We start from the raw sequence: 12,607 nt of genomic DNA, 5'->3' as shown, positions 1-12,607 counted from the left end.
GCACTCATAAATTTCAATGACTTTCTAATTAGGAGGAGCCCAGAGTAATTGTCTCTGAGGCGGTCTTAACAGGAGGAGGATCACGCTGACAGATTGACAGGGTCCTTGTGGCAGATTGCTGCAAATCACCTAATTATAAGTAGAAATCAAACTTTCGGCTTTTTTTAATGGTGATTATTTTGACTTTATTGGATCATTTTACGATTGGCAGAGAAAAGACGGATAAGAGCGGATTATGTATGTGACACATGTCCCACCAGAATTAAACACTAATTTTTACTTGATCGTTTTCCATTAACTTGATTTTAGGTTTTGCTGTTGTTGATAATGTTGATGATGTTGATAATGTTGATGATTTTTGTGAAGTCCCTTATGAAAACCTTAAATCACCGTCGGCAACATGTTACAGAAAAACTCAAAACCTATAGAATTATAAGCACCGAACTTATATGTTAAGTGATTTTTATTAATAATTGCTGGCATATTTTTAAAAATATTATACACTACAAAGAGGCAATTTGTAATATGTGCCAATGTCGGCATTGGATGGCACTAAATCTTATACACTGGTCCTTTAAAAAATAAAATGCTTTACTTTACAGGTCTGTAATTTTGTAATAAACCCCTAAGTTTCAAAGAAATAACATTTGGTAGGCCTACTAATTAAACACTTATTTAAGAGTTTAGTTAGTTAACTTGTTTTCATGATAATTTCCTTGAAATAACTCAATTTAAAGAAAACCTGAGGGTAAATTGAGTCTGGACTTAAACATCTCTATAAACCTGGCTGTGCAGTCATGACTGTTAACTCTTACATTTGAGTGTTGAAGCACTACAATGCTGAAAGGAATAGTTTGACATTTTGGTAAATACACCTGTTTGCTTTTTTGCTGAGAAGATGAGTACTGCTCTACATGTACGAGTGTTATGAATGTCCATTCAATAGGATGTTGGAGTCAGGAGATGCTTAGCTTAGCATACAGTAGCATAAAGATTGAAAACAGGGAAACAGCTAGTTTGGCTCTGTATGTAAAATAGCAATGGGATGTTTTCATACTTAGGTTTTTGCACATATTAAACAGACTAAATAGTAGTCATAGCATGTTATTTAGTGAGTTTTAGAGGTGCTGACAAGCAGCTTTGTTATGTTCGGACAGTCTGTTTCTGTCTTAACAGGCATCTGGATCAAGTCCGACTAAAAATTGCATTAATCATCTCTTTTTGCAGTCAAAAATGTCATTAAACGTATTATTATTAATGAAGAAAAGCTGATTTTGTTATAAGTCGGTTGCAGGGGTTTTCCGAGGTTTGTTTGATTGACAGCAGGCTAACTGTGTTACACCTTACAGGACTGAGACAAAGTAAGCAAACTGCAGTAGCTACGAGTCATGGGCAGATAGTATGTTGCTAACAGGGAAGAGCAATGACCAAATCAGCATTTAATGGGTCCAAAGTGAGATTTTCGGGTATTTTTACATGCTGTTTAATGAGCTGCGGCTGAGCAGTTAATTAGCTTTCTTGCCTTCTAACTGATCTTAGCAGCGCACTTTTAGCCAATAAATGTTTGCCTATTCAACAAGCTAAGGTGCAGGTCAAGATGCAGGGCAAAGTTATTTATATAACAAATATATATGCTGTAGTAGACAAAAAGGCAGTTTAATTTAACCTGACCTTCTCATCTAACTCTTGGCACTGAGGTGAATACGTGTGTTATTCCCCATAGTGTTAAATCATTCCTAAATGATGCCAGGAAGAAAAAATAATCTCTGATTGATAGATTTAAAGATTCATTATTTTCACATGGACACCTTAAAAATACTGATTATAGGCTGTCAGGCACGCTTGCCAGACTAAATAACTGCTAATATTGCAGAAAGGGGAATAGCATTCAAATGAAGGAAAGTAGACAGTGTAATAACAGTAATCACTTAGTGGAAATCATTTACAGCAGTAAAACAAAGGTCACTGACATCCCCATTCGGATTGTCTCATGGATATTAGCCACTATTTACTGATGGAGTATAATTTAGTGAGATAATCCTTAAGGACAGTGGCTAGTAGCTGTGGAGGGACATCCAGAGGTATTTTGTATGTATGTGAGCACATGAGCTTTGGCTTGGCAGGAGACACCAGACAGGTGGATGCTCAGCCAGCCAAAGTGCCATTACTTGCTCAGGGGGCAGCAAGTGTGTGTCTCGGAGTGTGTGTGTGTATGTGCATGCATGTGGTAATTACTTTTTCTCTCTGTGTGCGCGTGTGTGTGTGTGTGTGTGCACGCATGTGTGTGTGCAGACGGGGTGATTAGAGATGGGTGGCGGGCGGAGGGCTTGTCAGAAGTTATCTTCCCATCTCATCTCATCATAGGCAGTCTGGCGGATTCCCTCGATGGCTCAACAGCCCAACGCCACGGTGCTGCTGTCAATCGGGCCGTCAACGCCTGCAGAAATCGATGCCAATCTCCCTCAGTTTCTATTTTTAACCAAGGCTCAGCACCCAGGCCTTTGATAAGGATGCTGCCTTCTTTTGGCTCTCCTCTTTGCCTTGGATGAGCTGCCGCCCTTCCAACCTCTTTCTCCTCCCCTGCTGATGAGAGATGATAAGAGACAGACGAGATGGAGTTAAAAGCACAGACCTGCCTGCCACTCTGAAACTCGCTTTCATGATGGAGAAAATTATGATGGTTAGCACTATTACAAGCTGTAATAGCCATATAGGTTGTACTATTATTAGTCAAAGACATTACTGCTTTTAAATTGTCACTTTTGTTACAGAATTTGGGCAAATGAATCAAAATTTATAATCAATAACTCATTACATATTATTCATTGAAGAGTTAGATACACTAGTTCACTAATTACTTCATAGCAAAAGTAATGAGTCACATTATTTAAACAACAAGTTTTGGGCCGCCACACGAAATGTCACATTTTCTGTAGGAACACTTGTAGCAATAGAAAACGAGCCAGCAGACATTTGGGGGTATTTACTGACCATCAACATCTAGCTTAATGGTAGCTCTTTTGACTAAGGAGCAGCAATCCAGGATCTGACATAGTAGGGAAAGCACAGGTGGTACTAATAACATTAACGATGGCCTTGTTCTATTAAAGTGTCCCAGTAAGCCATTACAGTGATCCAGCATGCCCATTACCAGCAGGACCGAAGCTGTTAAATGGAATGCAGTCACTGTTAATGCTGTCAATTACAGCTGTGCTTTTTCCTACTGTAATATGTTAAAACTTTTGTGAAAAAGACCTATCCCATCCCTTTGGAGGTTTCATGCATTGCACACTTCCAGTAGCAAGGCAGCTAAGAAAACAGCATGTAAAAAAAGACAACTTTGGAGTTAAAACGAGGAAAATGGTAGACGTTAGTCACCATGAATAGTGTTTTCCTTCTGTTGGAATTTTACCACTTATGCGGTTGGGGTTGGGACTTGGCATAGCAGAGATGGTTAGGGTTGGGGATAAAGCTCAGTGCAGGTTAACGTAAGGGCAAATGCAGATTGACAGGGAAACATATGACATCATACCAGTCTATCAACTGCATGCAAGAGAGAAAAATTGATATCCCACCATTAAACTTCTGGTAAGATAAGAAACAGATTACCCACACGACTACGATTAATAACTGTAATTACTGAATCGTGAATTGAATTCTCGACCCAACTGAATATGCGACTTGGCTTGACTTGGCTGAAAGTGCAACTTGAAGGAAATAAGAAAAACTCCTTCGCACCTTCAGTTAGACAGACCAAAACGAATAGAAATAGAAATAAATATTCCAGCAGTGAGCAAGACAGTGTGCAGGAGTTTTCCCCTCATTGCTTTCACGTTGTATTCCCCTATCTGTTAGTGTGAAAGTAACAGTGCCTCTTTTGTCTGAGCCCTGGTAGATGTGTGGTAGGATTGCTTTGTTTATGCAGGCAAGGGAGAGTTGCACCTCATTGGGGATCTAACTGGTTTTCTTGCATACAGAGTTGTTGTGCTGCTGATTCCCAATTGATCCAGTTTGATGAATGTTTTATAGGCCTATGCTAAAGAGGCAGGTCACTGATTAATCTGGTCTTTGTTTAATTTCACTTGTCTATGTTCATGATATGTCCGATGTAAAGGAGTCGCCTCTCCCCTGTTTGAGGCACAGTACAGAGTCAGAGTCATCTTTACGTGTGCCTGTTTTTAGCAAGGATTCCTATTGAGAAAGGTAACTTAAACTGGTGTGGTAATGTAGGAGGGTTATTCCCCCCAAGGTATATTTTTTACCAGTTGATTTAAGTGACTTTTGCAATGTTTCTCTTTTGCAGATTTAGTGCCAGACTGCTGTTTTGTCTGGACCAATGTAACCATGCTGTTTGGATAAAGTGTCTTTTTAGCTTTGTGGACCTTACCCCAGACTGTTGCAAGCTGTCAACTGTTTTATATCCTTGCTTTGAATTCAGATTTTTTATACCGTGTGTAATTGTTTTTTTGGAATAACTTCTAAACCTTGGCAAACATGAACCAACTTGACTGGTATCATACACTTCTGTATGTGTATAATCCTTCATGTTGTAGTCAGTTGGTTTATTTATTAGTATTTATTAGTTTTATAAAATAAAAGGCCTGTGTCTTAGACTTATAATTGTCTGTTTCTTTCATCTTCAAGCCCCCTACTGTAACCAACATCCTATTTTAATGATCAGTGCTAAGTTTTGAATTGAATGCAGGCCTCCAGCTCCTCTTGAAAAGTAATTTACTTGTGCCAGTGCTGAGGTAGCTGAGACCTTTATTGGCCAGTCGGTTTAGATACATCTCTGTCCCCCCCGTTATACACTGGGTTCGGACACATGGAGTATTCTGATGTTTGTAGAGCGACAAATAATAGGAGCAACCTGACAATAGCGGTCTCTTCGATGATGACAATGCCTCCATCCACATTCCACTGAATGGTTTGATGAGAGAGTGACAGCAGTTATTTAATAATCTGCAATTTGTTAGGGAATTTTCACCGCTAAAGTACTGTATGAACTGACTCCTGCATCACTGTATTTTCCTAGATGTGTTACAGGTTTGGGTACAAGGTAGCAGGGCAAACAGGAGGAATACTCAAATGAAGACACCAAAGAAAAAAGGAAAGGTTGAAGACTAAAACTAAAAAAAAAAAAAAGAGTCCTAAGAGACAAAGCAGGCAGGCTTTAGCAGAAGGTCTAAACCACATGTAACAGCAGGGACAGGTAACAGGATGGCCAGTGCACAAGTATATAACAAAACAAGATTGACAAACTGGAAGGGAACGGATGGCAGAGGACTGGTTTATAAGCTACTTGGGCTGATGAGGTAATGAGCAGCAGGTGAAGATAATTGGGGACTGGCAACAGGTGAGTAGGTTGGTGTGGGAAGCAGGAAAAGTCCGTGGGGAATTTCGTGTAGAATGGAAAAACGAAGGAAAGAGAGTGTGGGCCTGAAGGCAGGGACAGAGGCATAATAGGCCAAGGAAAACAATATAAACAGGACTGGGGAAAGAATCATGACAAAATTGAATTGTGTTTTTATCAAATTAGTACTAAACAGGTATTATTCAAGTGTAGGAGTATGGTTTCTGGAGTGGAGTTCAAAGACTTGGAGGATCTACTGTACAGCAATTAAAGCTGTTATGAGGTTATGTGGTTAAACAACAGCCCACTAAGACGCTTTATGAGGGGTTTCCTTCAATTTTTTTCTCTAAAGTCCCATAAATTAGCAATGAATTAGGTGCAAGCACAATATAAGCCAGGATGTACATTTAACCATGTGATTTGAGTTTCCCTTCTTATCCTATTTCTTCACTGCTACTTTCTTTTGCCTGTGTGTTTTGTAGATGGGTCCTCCTCCTCCTCCTCCTCCTCTATGGACTCAGAGGTGCTTTGTCACTGCTCTGTGTATGTTACAAAAAGGAACCGCTGGAAAATGAATTCCCCCCTCACGAGGTTGACTTCAGATGTTGCACATTAATAATCACTATTGCCCCGTGAGTTGTACGTCAACAGCAATCATGTGCTGACAAGAGTGAAGTTGCAGTGGGAGTTGTTAGAAAATTGTCGCCGCTTAATCGTAGCTGACACAATGGTAATGCTGAGGAGGGAGAAATGCGTAGTTAAAAAAAGAAGAAGGATAATTTGCTTTAAAATCCAGAACAGTAAAAGAAAAGAAAAAGAAAGAATGTCATTGCTTTGATATTTTCCTCAGCACCTCTGTCAAGAATCATCTCACAAATTTCACCATAACTTTTCATCATCTTTTCAAGGTGTTTTATTTTAAATAGAACAAAAAAAAAATGACGTGCCCCTAATTAGTGCAAATCGTGTTAGATGTTTTAACTGTGTCTCCTGGTATCTCTGCCTTTTGTTGCAGACAGAGCAGAAGTGAGTAGGCAGGGAGGCCTGCTGGCTCGACAGAATGTTATGTAACTGAGAGGTCACAGGTTTGACCCTCATGACACCCAGCGTTCAACAACAGCTGTGTATTTTGGCATGGTGCCCTTCAGCAAAGTAACCCTAACTCTTCTGAAGTCATTCTGCATTAAATATAAGAGATAATTATGTTTTCAGTGTAAAAAAAAAGGAATGAATTGATCTTAAAGCTCCAGTTATCTTCTCCATTACTGTACCTTGGAGAAAATAAAGCATTTCTTTCAACGAATGTCTTTTTTGGCTCAAAGTTGCTGGCAGAACTAAATTCAAACATTTTCCCTCTAATTGGGTGTTTTTGTGGATGCCGGATTAATCAGCCGCAGGATATTTAATGTTGTTTGGGCAGCTGAGAGGTAATACAGCCAAGCCATTAACATATCATTAAAGAGTCCTAAGCACTGTAATTGCAGCCAAAATGCTGACGCTACACTCTCATTAAGTGGACTCCGAGAGTAGACGCCTCGTTGTGATGGGGTTCAGTGAGATGTTGAGAAAAATCTGTGTAACTCAGCACACTGTTGTCACAGTGGGATGTCCACAGGTCAAACTGTTAGCAGAAATCGATTCCAAAAATGGCGACACCTGAATTTTCATTTTAGCATGGCTGCAAAACAGGGAATATTAGGACTTTGTAGTTTTGTGATTACTAAATTATTACTGTAAGTATTTTTGATTTTTGCTTTTGGAGCAGTCACTTTTTGTAAATGTGGAAATTAGAAACTCTGTTATTGTAGATGTAGGTGACACAGACTTCACTCCAACACTTTTTTCCTGAAACACAACAACCTGGTGAATCTGACGGTGAAGCTAAGCCTGCCACACTGAGCACAACTGCTAAATCCACTGAGCTCATAAACGGAGATGTAAATGAACATGGGGAGACAAGTTAAAGGTGGATTTAAAGCTGTTTTAAAGCTTATTACTCAAAGGGATTATGCAAAGGAATGTTCATATTAATATTAGGATGGATTTGATTTTTTTCAGTATTTTTTAATACAAGCTAAACTTCACAACAATAACTCATAATTTGCCCTTGTGCTTAAAAGTTTGGTTTTACAGAAATCATTTGTGGAATTTGAAAAACCTGCACATTAATGTTGACTCATCCTCTGTATCTACATATACTTTGCAGGACTCATCTGTGTCAATATTTGACAGACTTTCTGGTTTAATTACAGATTCCCTTTTGTGCACTCGCCCAAATTTCAGGGATTATCCAATTACCATTTGCGCGCCAACAAACAAGGGGGCCTCTTTGCCCTTCACTAATTGGAATGAGGAGTGGTGCCAGTGCTCAAAGGAGAGGCCTATCACTGAGAATTATTGAATAGAGGAGTAAAAAAAAAAAAGGATGTGTGGTCTGCCTTGGGCTGCTTGTGGATTTCCTCTGATTTCATCAGATAAAAGATGGCTGAGGCGATTCCCCCAGACAACAGCCAGCTGGTGTGTGTAGGCGAGCTTCGCTGCCCAAATCTCCGAGAAAAGAAAAGTGAAAGAATCACGCTGTGCCTCTGCAATTCATCCTCGGCATCCGAGTTACCTCTAAACAATCCTTCAGCTCGCCTGCTGTTAGGCAGCTTTGTAGAAAAACACGGTGTTATGGGTAATGACATATTTATTTTTTTAATGAATCAGTATCAGTATGTAGTTGTGGTGTACAGTATGTGTGGCAATTTCATGGCTTACAGCAGATTTAAGATGCATTCAACATGAGAAGTTATGACACTGATGGGCAGTTTAATTTGCACTGATTGGGTTCCTATAGGTAATTTAGTACCTGTTGTCTATTATTGACTTCCTTGAAACTCATTTACAGTAAAAATTGACCGCTAGGATGATTAAACCACATTTGTACCACTGTATTCCTGCTTCTCACTCACTGTGTAGTGCTTCTTATTTAGCTTCACATCAAATCCAGTGAGGGTTTGGAGTTAAAGAGCCTGACTTACAAGAAAATACATTTTGTAAAGCAGACTGTGTGTGTGTGTGTGTGTGTGTGTGTGTGTGTGTGTGTGTGTGTGTGTGTGTGTGTGTGTGTGTTTGGGTGTACATTTGGGGTGTGTCGGTGTGGCATTTGAGAAACAACAAAAAAAAGGAGCTTGATAGACAAATGAAACAGGAGATATGCGGCAGGTTGAACAGGCGTGATTCATAATTTATTGAGCAGCACTGACATTACAACAGGGAACAAATGAAGCACAGAACACAAAAGAGCATTATTTATTACAGGGAAATCAAAGTGTAGCCTGAGGGGGGTTAGATACAGTAGCACAACACTCATACATTAAACCTACTGTACACAAATACACTACATTTTTTGCAGCTGTCAGAAGAAAATCCCATCTCTGCAGTTTTGATGATTTTCATGACCTTGTGTGGCTCAATTGAGTTTCATAACCGGAGGACTCACAGAAGCCATTGCATAATTAAAAAAAAAAAAAAAAAAAAACATGGTGAAAATGAGGCTGTACTGTCTTATTTCATTGAACATTTTGACATTTTTGAAATGTGATGTTTAGGCAGAAAAAGGCGCACACACCCTCGGGCGAAGCAGAGGATGGCAGCAATCTATTCAAATGCGACTTCCCCTTCATATGCCAGCGCTATTTTAAATAATGCAGGCTTTTTCCCATAGATGCTATGGTGGTTGATTCGTACCTTTTAGATTCCCATGGACCCCTGCTGGTCCAGAATCAAATCCTCTCTCAGCCTCTTCTAATGTTTTTCCCCTGCTCTATTATTCTCTTAGACCTCCCCATGTCTCTATAAAGAAAAAAAAAACCTACGTAGGAGTGGGAACCTGAAAAATAAATTAAACTGATAATGCACCCACTGAATATTAGATCATAACAACTTACAGCGCTGAATAAATCATTAAACCTCACCAGACCATATCTACTGCAATTTCATGTTGAATAATTATCTACCTAATATCAGAGCCAAAGTAATGTCACACAATTGCAAGCATGTGTCAAACTCTTGTACTATCCAGGGATTAATAATTCAGTTTTTGGTTTCCGTCAACAACCCATTAAGGCTATATTCAGATTCTGCTCATGGGGAGAGCGAACAGCTTATTTTACAGCAAATACAAGCAGGAAGGGTGACATTTAAACCCAAACCCCAAAGCACCCAACTGGACCCAATTGAATTTCTTGTTTAATTGGTTGACACTGAGTGCAGCTCTGGAATTACATTATTACTAGTAAATGCCATCAATAGCCATTCTGAACTGGCCAAAATGCGAGTGGGCAGAAAGTTAACGGGTTAGAGAAGCGCTGGGTTGTAGTTATTTAGGCTGTCGCTGAGGGGATAGTGGATGGATGGGTCAAGAAAATGTCGAACTTTGACCGAGACACTGTTTCTTTATTGCTTTTCTTTTAACCATTATTCCGCAACCCCTAAACCCAGGTTGTCAGATTCTGTACATTATCAAACAAAACACTGATGACCTACCTCTCCACGATGTTTCATTTTTTATTTGTGGCATCCACTTCCTGATCTTCCTGATCTCTATTTCTGTGAACTTTCAAGCTTCGGTTCCTTACAGCGACCCCAGGGCAGAGAAATGCAGGAAAGAGTTTGAAATTCAGGGCACGTGCAGGCAGCATGCAGGTGGGAAATCGCTGCGAAAAGTAGGTCTGTTCAAAACTGAAGATTCTCTCAGAATAATTTGTCAGGGCTAAACTTACTCTACACTCTCCTCTATTGTCTTAAAACCAATTGTTCAATTGACCTAGGTCTAAAACGATAACCTGAAACAGACACCACTCTTTGCTGCGGTTACCTTGTGCTATTTTTACCGTGTGCATACTCCTGATAATTTGCAGGACATTGATGTGAACATGGCAGCTGTCATATCCACAGGAAGCTCACTGCTTGTGTTGGCCAGCGCGTTGAGCACTCACCGCGTGTTTAGTGGCTTCTACTCCTACATGAACCCATCTACCATCACGTAGGAATAAAAAGCCATAAGACACAACAGCAATCTCACAGGAGGGAGGAGACAGAAGGAAGAAGGAAGGAACATTAACGGAGGGCTCTGCATCGCAAAAAAAAAAAAGGGTTGTGCTCTCAGCCAGGAGGTTGAGCAAAAAGGACAAAAGTGTAGAGAGTTATCCTCTAAGAGGGCAGGTAAACAGGGATGGCATGGTTGAGGAGAAAGTGGATTTGGAAGAGGGAGGGAACAAGAGAAGGAGAGAACAAAAAGAAGCTCATTCAAAAGGCAAAGGCAAAAGTATTTACAAGGCCTCCTGTTGTCTTTCTCTTTGTTTGATTGTGTGCGTCTGTGCAGCAAATGAATATGTATTACAGGCATTACAAGACTCTGAAATTCCTCTGTGTGTAAACTATATTTGATTTGCTCGAAGCAAACTGCTGATGAACCTTACCGAACTCCATCTGCTCTGTTTCCAAATACACACATTTCCTTAGTCTTAGTCTTAGCAGCGCATGTTAAAATGCATACTTTAAGGTAAATGCAGGCTTGCGTTTTTTTAAGATGTTACCCAAATAAATATCTATCCCTTAAATCAAGACATGCTCCCACTAATATCCACTTTATAGTCTCTGTCCACAGCTCCTGCAACAGAAAGCCAGTCACGCCTGCGTGTGAAGGAGTTACCGTACGAGTGCATGCACACACAAGTCAGGCACGTCCAGATAAATATGTATGACTCCACCGCAGTAGGTTTCCTGCTTTGTATGCTAATGATCTTATACAAGTTTAATAATGCAACTTTGGTGCGCTGAGGGTGGGGGGATGGAGGTTGTGGTGGCGTTGGCGTTGGCGGGGGGTTGATGCATCGAAGAACGGTCCAACAGATCCTCACAAATCCTCCGCCAGGCCTCATGAGACGAGGTGTGACTAGTGAGGTAGCGGATTACATTTTAATCTAAGAAATGTTGGATTTGCATGGCGAGTGGCTACAGTTTATAATACAGCCCATTACACATTTGTTCAGGGATATACACAGAAAACATGAATTTAATGGTCAATAATGATACTGTTCAAAGAACCGATTCCACCGATTTTCTGATTAGCTAGATGAATCCAAAAGTAACTAAAGAATAAAGATTATATATATTAAAGCAGTGCGATTCAGGATGAAATGTAGGTTACATTTCAGATGGAAATATTGTTCTTTTTAATTGCACTTATTTGACAGTAGTCTATAAGAAGTAGTTCAAATTAGTCGCATTTTAACCACCTACAGCGTCAAAGTGCTGCTCATGTATTATTGCACCAGTGCTGATAATCCAGTAATATAATATAATTATATAAAATCTCTTAAAGGAGCTATTCTGGATTATTAGTGCTTCTACTTGTGTATATTTTGCTGATAATACTTACTTAAGTCAAACATCGTATTAAACCTTCATACGTTCATTCAGAGGCTCGTGAAAGAAAAGAGTGAGAGAAGGATTGTGGTTAAAAAGAATGAAATATGATTAGCAAGGGTTCATGTGTGATGTGTACTGTACGGTATGTGTGTGTTCATATCTTTGGTTTAATGTTTTGTTTGCACTCTGTGTTAGCTCCAACACATCCTTGCTGTCAGGTGACGGCCTCCTGGTGTCGCAGGCATCGAACTCCCGGAGAATCCTGCAAGAAAAACAGAGGAGAAAAACAAGGAGATGAGAGGTATGTTTACAGAAGATTCATAATTCTACCCGAGGAATGAAAAACGTATTACTCTACTGCAGCTGTTTGGTTATCTAATGAGTCAATCTTATGGCTTTGTTATTGAATTAAGAGTAATTATCTTCTGTTTGATGAGTACGTCCAATAACAAGACACAATCCACTATTCAAGACAAGCTGTCAAACTAAAGAAAGTTTTCCATCTCTCTGAGAAACGTTTGAAGTCCTGAGGAGCTCAAACTGTGATTTAACAGGCACACCCACAATTAACAGCTTCAAACAGCCATTAACCACAAACCAATTATGTCCCTTGTTGAGCAGCAACTACTTCTTGATGACTTGTGCGGTTTACAGTGCCTAATGAAAAGTTAATAGCGAGCACGCTCAGACATTCCTGCACCTGGTACCACCTCCGCTGAGGTGAAAACAGTTCTGTATTGAAATCACGAGGCATACGGGTAAAATACTGCCTGTTAGAGTACTGTACTCACATTTTGGAAAGACGACCGACTGTCCTCATGTACAAAATAAGTTGAG

This window comes from Scomber scombrus, chromosome 22, assembly GCF_963691925.1.
Source record: "Scomber scombrus chromosome 22, fScoSco1.1, whole genome shotgun sequence".
In the NCBI taxonomy this organism is placed as follows: domain Eukaryota; kingdom Metazoa; phylum Chordata; class Actinopteri; order Scombriformes; family Scombridae; genus Scomber; species Scomber scombrus.
Note: the sequence above shows the minus strand (reverse complement) of the source record.